The sequence below is a fragment of the Mus pahari genome, chromosome 16 (genome assembly GCF_900095145.1).
Source record: "Mus pahari chromosome 16, PAHARI_EIJ_v1.1, whole genome shotgun sequence".
In the NCBI taxonomy this organism is placed as follows: Eukaryota; Metazoa; Chordata; class Mammalia; order Rodentia; family Muridae; genus Mus; species Mus pahari.
The window spans coordinates 25191468-25200323 of record NC_034605.1 but is presented as its reverse complement, the minus strand read 5'-3'; the positions used below and the strand labels follow the sequence as shown (position 1 = coordinate 25200323).

Genomic DNA, 8856 nt, shown 5'->3' with positions numbered 1-8856 from the left:
CTCTGCCTCTGCCTCTGCCTCTGCCTCTGCCTCTGCCTCTGCCTCTGCCTCTGCCTCTGCCTCTGCCTCTGCCTCTGCCTCTGCCTCCTCTGCCTCTGCCTCCTCTGCCTCTGCCTCCTCTGCCTCTCTCTCTTTGTCCCGTATCCTCCTCCCGGAGACTGTCTAAAGTCCTGACAAGGCTGATGAAACAATTGTTACCAAGCCGAAATAGCTCAGTTGGGAGAGCGTTAGACTGAAGATCTAAAGGTCCCTGGTTCAATCCCGGGTTTCGGCAAAGGTTTATTTTGCATATCTCATTGTGTTTCTCATTCATTGTTCCTTTTCCTTTGTTAAAGTCACTGTTGCATAATTTCACTGTCATCATAGAAAAAGACTTTCGAATTATTTTTTAGCATTCTCTTTTTTTAAAAAAAAAATTTGGATATTTTTAATTTACATCTCAAATGTTATCCCCTTTCCCAGTCCCCCCATCCCCACCCCGAAAATCCTTTCGTGTATACGAAGCTAAGTTGTTCCTCAGTTTCCAGTAGTTCCAGGAATAAAAATAAGAAAAAAATATACAGTACATCGATTCGTTTGAACGTAGATTTTATTAAATGTATGTATAAGATTCAGGGAAAGGAGTGTGTGTTTCAGGGGTAGTCCCATATGCTAGGCTCTGGGTTCTGTTCCTAGGACCATCTTGGTTTCCGGGGTCTCTTCGTACCAAGAAGTAAAGCCACAGCTATGTGGGTAGCCCAAACCTATATGCTAATGTGTGCGAATGTTAGAGACTCCGTTCCTCAATACCGCAAGTCTCTGAGGATTTACTTTGAACCGACTTGAAAAAAATACGAGTTAACTCGTGGTAACAAGTAACGAGTTATTGAGAAGTTTGCAATTTGGTAGCTGGTAATTGGCATACTTTTAAAAGCGAAACATAGGGTCATGAGAGCTTTTTCAGGAAAAGTTCGTTAAAGGTAGAAGATTTTGTTTAAGTATTTCGGATTCTCTTGTTTAAAACGAAGACTAAAACGTAAGTAGAGAACTCCTCATGTTGTTTTACTCCGAGCTTGATCATCTGGCCGGTTAGCTCAGTTGGTTAGAGCGTGGTGCTAATAACGCCAAGGTCGCGGGTTCGATCCCCGTACGGGCCAGTAACAGCTTCTTTTCTCTAAGCCCTTAACATCTGAGCCAGATTTCCAAATCCAAAGTTTAAAGTTCCTAGAAGGAAGTCACTACATTAAAAAGATGAGTGCGCCCCTTAAATTCCAGCACCCAAGAGGCAGATCTCCGATTTCCAGGACAGTCAATATGCTGCATGCATAAGTGGTCTGTCTTTTAAACTCAAAAAAAAAAAAAAAAAAAAAAAAAAAAAAAAAAAAAAAAAAAAAAAAAAAAAAGAAAAGAAAAGAAAAGAAAAGAAAAGAAAAGCAAAGCTAGGTGTTATTGCTTACGTCTTAGTTCTCTTGGAAGGCAGGAGTTGATCTTAGCGGGTTTGAAGCCTACGTTGGTTGGACTACAGTGTGGAATCCTGTGTCACGAAAATTTGCACGTAGTGTGAGTTGTGTTTTAGAGGCAATTAGGAGAAGGTACGAAATTCTCTTTTTTCCAATATAGAGAGGAAGGCAGACGCAATGAGTCGGTGAGTAAGTTGGTGAGAGCAAGGCAGTCATAACAGCAAGAAAGTTTTTGTCTTTGTTCTTTGAACAGTCTCACTCTGGGGTGTTTTGTTTTGAAACAGGGTCTCATGTAGCCCAGGCTGGCCTTGAACTGGAGTGTATGCAAATCTAGCCTTAAATGTCTGATCCTCCTGCTTCAGCCTCTCAGCTGGGCTTAACATTTTCTCTCTCTCTTTTTTTTTTTTCTGGAGTAAATAAACACTGAGGTAAATAAAGCCACTCAGGTGAGCCTTCCAGGCGGTTCCCGGTAACGTCTTGGTAGCTGTAGTAGTGGCCAGAGCTAGCTGGAAGCCGGCTGGGCTGATGTGGTCTGCAAGGCCCTGTGGGGTCCTCTGGCCTGCGGAGGCTGCTGGATTTTAGACTTGGAGATGAGTATGCTGTACAAAGACCCAGCCGAGGCGCAAGGGTTCCTCGTAGGAGCAGCTGGGTGTTTCAGGACTCCCCTGTGCTCGGAGTTTTCTCTGGTGTAAATATCTCTTGCATAGCCTCATCTACTAGGACACACCTATAGTTAATTCTGCTCCCGACTGTGAGGTGCCCTGTGGCATGCGACAGGCTGATTCTGTTTTGGCTCTTAGTGCAGAACCCATTATTAAACGCGTCCCTCTCGAGCCTGCACCGGAGTAGGGACCGCAACACCAAGCAGTACAGGCCTTCAGCTGGAGGCCACATGTGGCTTCCTTAGTAATAATCACCAAACTCTCTGTGAGAGGAGGATAGGACATCCATTCCTAAACTAAGATGCTCTTGGTATAAGTTGGGAAAATTCCTCTCACTCGACAGTGACCTCAACCTCCAGCTTCTTTCTCCACTCTGCCTGAAACAAAACTTCTCAGTTTAGGCGCAGCATGAGGCTTCCTTTTCGCACATCCTCCCTTTCTTCCTCCCTACCCTCTCCCTCTCTGGTAGTTCTGGTGACTTAGCTGGTGCCCAGCTCTGTAAGATCCGGAGACTGAGTGTCAGGGATGGGGGACCCGCGAAGTTAACCAGGTCGGTGGTCGAACCCAGTCTCGCTGGCTCCACTGAGGCCAAACTGCCAGTGTCCTGCGTCCCCACAGTCCTGATCCTTAGGGAGATAACCCCCTTTTCCTTCTTTCTTCCTTTCTTCCTTCCTTTCTTCCTTTCTTCCTTTCTTCCTTCCTTCCTTCCTTCCTTCCTTCCTTCCTTCCTTCCTTCCTTCCTTCCTTCCTTCCTTCCTTTTAATTTATCTTTGCAGTGGCTATTTCTAGAGAAAGCGCTGTGCATGGGAGAAGAGACCACCTCCAAAACTTAAAACTCTTCCCAGTAGGAAAAAGTATTGATGAAGACAGATAGAAAAGGGTTCTTTATAGCTTATTAGTTTGTTAAGACCGAGCCTTGAGACTAGCTAGCCTTCTGCCTCTGCCTCCCGAACGCCGTGTTTCGGCCAGAAACCGGTTGTTCCTTTAGGGTGTTTATTTAGCTTAATTTATATTATTTTTTAAGTTAGTATACAAAGCAATGTTTCCTTGTGACATTTCCATACACATATCATTATACTTTGATATTATCCTCCCACTTGTCTGGCCAGGTTCACTTCCTTGCCGGATCTCTTCGTCTCTCAAAATCCTTCTTTTCAGGTGCCACATTTTTTTTTTTTTTTTTTTTTGTTACTCTCTTGTCCCACTCTCCCGCGCCACACAAGCACCTTAGACTTCTTCCTCCCAGTTCTTTCTCTTCTTCCTGCTTCCACGCCCTTCTTTGGTTGTAAAGCATTTCATCTGACTCCTTAAACTATGGAATAGCTAAAAAAAAAAAGTAGAAAGCAAAGCTTCCAGAAGATGGGTGCTTAACTGCTTCGGAAGTAGATTTCATACTCAGAAAATAACTACAGATTACATATGCTTAGGCGCTTGAGTACTACAAGCTGTCCCTTTATGAATTTGAATGAAAGCATTCAGAAAAGAAACAAACAAGCTTATGGAACCAGCTAGAAGTCCTGCCTGGTATCGCCTGATTCATAGTCAGAAAAACTATTCATCGTCCAACTGACATGCACCCCAAGTTCCATTAAGGGTTGTTCCAGGGCTTTGCTGTACTGTAACAACTAGAAGAAATTATTTATTATATTTAGGTAGTAACATTAACTCAGAGACATACCAGGGTTGGGTGTGTGTGTGTGAGCACCATATGTAATTAGCGACAGAAACCCTAATTAAGACACATATAGATTCTGCATATGAAAGAAAATATGCCATCTTTTTGTATTTCCCTCTTTTTAGACCTCTTTCACCTTGGTACCATCCCCTTCTTACTTTTATAAAGACCACTTTTATCTCTGAGATATTAGTTATGCTATAGGAAGAAGATTAATTTGTTCCGATTTGTGTTTATATCTCTATTCTGTGCCTAGTTTTGAGCTTTCAATTTGGTTCAGCAATATTGTGTGCTTACATTGCGTTTCCACGGGAGCTGATGAGGCACGTCATTTACCATTGACCAACTTTATTGTTGAAAATGTAGTTATTGTAAAGATGAGGTATCTTTCCATACATTTCAGAAGATATTGACGATAGTCTTTTCCTTGTGTCCAAACAGGTAAAAAGTATAATTACTCACCATAGGTAAATTTATTATAAAGTATTACTATAACTCAAAGAAACCTAGAGGCACTAAATGTAAAACAGAATCCAGCTCCCTGGTGTTCCCTGGATGATTTCAGGATGTAAAGTGTTTGTCAGGGTAGGATCAACTATTTTTCAGAAATCAAGCAGGAAAATGTACCTCAAAGCAGGATTTGAACCTGAACTTGCATAGGGAGCTTCACTGGACTCAAAGTTCAATGCCTTAACTACTCAGTCATGGCAACCTAAAAGACTTATTCGCTTAAAAATTAACATGTATCACTTGCTAGAGAGGAGACTGATCTCCACTTGACAGGCGAGCTTCAGAGAACACTCTCTTCTAAAGCAGCCATCCAACCTCATGCACCTTGTACCACAGCAGAACACCTCCACATTCCCCTAAAGGCAGCAGGTAGATGGTCTCTAGATGTATAATCTGTGTGTCTTAGTTAGGGTTTCCGTTGCTGTGAAGAGACATAAAGGACACTTAATTGGGGCCGGCTTACAGGCTCAGAGGTACATTCACTCCATTATCCAGGCAGGCATGGTGCTGGGGAAGCTGACAGTTCTACATCCTGATTTGAAGGAGGCCAGGAGAAGACTGGCTTCCAGGCAGCTAGGAGGAGGGTCTCGATGCCCACCCTCACAGACACACTTCCTCCAATAAGGCCACACCCCCCCAATGGTGCTACTCCCTATGGGTGAAAAATTCAAACCACTACTCTGTGTTGTTTTTTGTTTGTTTGTTTGTTTGTTTGTTTTAGTCTGTAAGGTATGTGGGTGGTTACAAAATAGACATGGCTCATTTTACAATAGAATGGTGTACTTAGTTTGTCTGGAGTTTTAGAATACATACCGAGTACAACCTATTGTGCTGTGGAAATGTTAGCATGCTTACAGTTACTGAATTTGTGCATCAGTGTGGGGCCAAATTCAGCTGGCTGTTGAGCCTTCTTCCTAAGGAAGGATGTGAAATGCCAGTGGTCGTCAGTCAAGTGAACATGGCAGCACCACCCTCATCTCTAAGCATCTTTCTATAGGTTCCCTACTTCTGTTAGAAACTAACAAAGAAACACATGAACAAAGTAAATGCAGGTTGGCAAAGGGATGTGCCGGAATCCAAACGAGGCTAGCAAGAACCCTTGCCAATTTGGCAGGATTTTGTCTTTCATTTATAAAGGGTGACTCACTAGGGACAGCACTACCCGTGACCAGTGAGAGAATCTCTGAACTCTATATTCTTTGAGGGCTGGCGAGAAGGAGAAGAGAAAGGACGGGGGAAATCTCTCTCTCTCTCTCTCTCTCTCTCTCTCTCTCTCTCGTAGATGAAAAGCTCCAACAACTTTATTTTTTCCCCTTAACTCTTTTATATCACCTAAGACACAGTTTTCTACGCAAGAAGAAAATTACTTCAGAGCAACAAGTTACGTAGTTTCTAAAAACAGTCACCACAAAGCCATATTCTTCAAAAAAAAAAAAAAAACCAGTTTAAAATCATTATACAAAAGGATTATTGATTACCTATTCTTCTTTTGAAACTCACACCTAACTAAATATTTCTCAATATCTTTCTCTCCACAAGTTCATTGGGCGATAGTTTTTTATGTCATTGATTAACAAAGTTTAAGCAAGCCAAGTAAGTCTATAGTAGCAAGTTCTTTCCTGTGATTAGTTGGTGACAATCTGTATTTACCAAGAAACAGGTCATCTATCTAACATCTTCTTTTTGAAATCTTGTTCAGCTAAACTGGCCAGTCATCTGTTCTGTTCTTATACAACTAATACAATTACCTACTCTTTGTTCATAACCCTTCTTTTCATGGTGCACATTGAGACCTCTGACTACATCCCTAGATTGCAAGATCAAGTAACCTCAGATCCAACCGGGAATAAACGTATTCTTTGGTCATTATCTTGTCTTAAGCCTATTCTTCTTCCTAGTACTTGCAATGCATCAAAACTCACTGTACTCCTTTTCTAACACATGCAGCCCTTACTATTCTACAAGGAGGGGGCACATTCTATTCTTGATTCTAACTTTTTTTATATATCTTTCTGGAAAAACAACTTAAACCATCTCCTTAAACTTTCTATCAAATACCTTATCTTCCTAAAACTATTTAAATCAAATCTGGAGTTTCGCAAAATCGTTAATTCAGCTAAGCAATATTATTTTATGAAAGTTTCATCCCATGTTCCTGTGTCTATTGCATCTATCTATCTATCTATCTTCCATTTATATGCTTATCTCTCCATTCCAATCAAGAACTCCTGCAAGGCATACTGGTGTCTTTTATTTTTAGAGATGAGTGCAGAAACTTGGAAGATATCGGTGAAGGCCAATAAGATGGCTCAGTGGGTGAAGATACTTTCTGCCGGGTCTGATAATATAAGTTCAATTCCCTATAATACCTTGTGGGAAGTGTTCTTCAAGTTGTCTTATGGCTTCCATGTGTACAGCATGCTGTGAGTATGCTCACATGCATTTATAAATAAACAAAAAAATGATAAAATAATGATAAAAGAAAAAGTTTCAAGCTGGGCATGGTAGCACACAGCTGTAATATCAACACTTACAGATGATCCTCATCCTTCTACTTCCTAAGATCCTACCTTTTAAGTAGAACTCCCAGGATAGTCTTGGTTAAACATTTGAGTTGAAAGGCAGCGTGGAGTATATGAGACATTGTCTCAAATAATAAACATGTGGACCTAGAACCTAGTGTGGTGTCCTATGCCTGTAATCTCACCACTTGGGGAAAAGGTAAAAGGATCATAACTTCAAGGCCAGTCTGAGTTACATATCAAGTCCCAGGCTAGCCTGAACTATAGAGTATGATTCTGTCTCAACAAACCAAACCAAATAAAACAAAACAAACTAATAAAACACCAAGATTTTTCTGAGTGTGGTCACACATGCCTTTAATGCTGGCACTCAGGAGACAGAGATAGGAAGATCCTGGTGATCAAGGCCAGCATGGTCTATGTCTCCAGGTTCAGGATGAGAGAGAGAGAGAGAGAGAGAGAGAGAGAGAGAGAGAGAGAGAGACCCTGTCTCAAAACAACAACATAAAACAAAACACAGGGTTGATTTAGAGGGAAAAAAGAAGGAGCTAGAGACATTGCACACTAGTTAAGTTCTTTTCAACTATGTGCAAGGCCCTGAACGTATGATCCCACCACTGCAAAAATAAATAGGTAAATGAGTATAATTAAACATTTAAAACAGGGAACTTAAAAATACTGTGGTGCACCCTACATTTGGAATAATATGATAATATGTTTCTGTGAACATGAATGCAAATTTCTTTCTTTTTTTCTTTTTTTTGGTTTTTCGAGACAGGGTTTCTCTGTTTAGCCCTGGCTGTCCTGGAACTCACTCTGTAGACCAGGCTGGCCTCAAACTCGGAAATCCGCCTGCCTCTGCCTCTGCCTCCCAAGTGCTGGGATTAAAGGCATGCGCCACCACACCCGGCTATGAATGCAAATTTCTAAACAAGACTCGTTGGTGAGATGTTAAATCTTTTAAGTTCAGACTCCATTTTAGAGAACCTGACCCAAGTTTGAACTCTGGTATACTAACAGGCTGGTACATAGCATTAGTTTCCAAGTTGCCCCGCGACAAGACCCCAGCCAAGCTCTAGTCTCCAGGTTATACCCCCAGCAAGTGCAGCATCTCCAGGTTATTCCCCCAAAACCTGCATCCCAGTTTACAAGCCCGGTCCTGCCTAATGACCACAGATACAGAGGAGAACAGAAATTAAGTTTGTGATATGGTTGCCAGCACCAGCCAATTATGTTAAAGGCCACAATAACTTTCTAATTAGATGCTTGCACACATATTCCCTACTTACCCCAAGGCCTTGCCCCATAGACATTTGTGCCCCCCCCCCCAATATAATTCTGTGTGGTGGCAGTGCGTTGGTGAAGCCCAAGCTAGCTAAAATAGAATAAAGACCCTGCTGTGACTTGCATCAGATTGGCTCTGGTCTGTGTTTCGGGGATCACTAAAATTTCCCTGGTACTACGTTGGCATACGCCTGTAACTCCAACACTTGAGGGGCAGAGGCAGGAAGATCAGAAATTCAAGGTAACCTTCAGTCAAATATTGCAAGATATTTGATCACACTGTGAAGCCCAAGACTGTATAATGGGAAAACCTATTTCAGCCCTAGCACACACCTTTAATACAAGGCCTTTTGGTTTATTGTAAACAATATTTAATAAAGTCAGCCAAAGGTCAAAAGGCAGAACAAGCAACCAGTTGACAAGAAATGAACATAGAGAAAAAAAACCAAAGAGAATGAGAGGAAGTCAGGAAGTGGATAGAGAGATACACAGGAAGTAGGAAGGTGGGACACTCAGTTGGAAGGGTTTGTAAAAAGTGTGGAGAGGGGGAACTGGACTGAAGGTTGAGGAGGAAGGTCAGCTGGGTGCTTTTGCTGCATCTCTGAGCTAGCAGGCTTCCACCCCAGCATCTAGCCCCCGAATCTTCATTTGGTAAAATTGAGCATTTGGGATGTTGTTTTATAACTGTTTTTTAAAAAAAAAAAAAAAAAACAAAGATTAAATATTGCATTTGATGACAGCCCCATTGTGACAAGGCTACTGGA

The 8856-nt window shown here is 41.8% G+C and overlaps 2 non-coding genes across 2 annotated transcripts; both read left to right on the top strand.

The window, feature by feature from the left end:
- Positions 1 to 201: 201 nt before the first annotated feature.
- Positions 202 to 274, top strand: Trnaf-gaa. The gene has a single exon. It is a non-coding gene; the product is annotated as a tRNA-Phe (tRNA).
- Positions 275 to 1062: 788 nt separating this feature from the next.
- On the top strand, positions 1063 to 1136 carry Trnai-aau. The gene has a single exon. It is a non-coding gene; the product is annotated as a tRNA-Ile (tRNA).
- The last annotated feature ends 7720 nt before the right edge of the window (positions 1137 to 8856 follow it).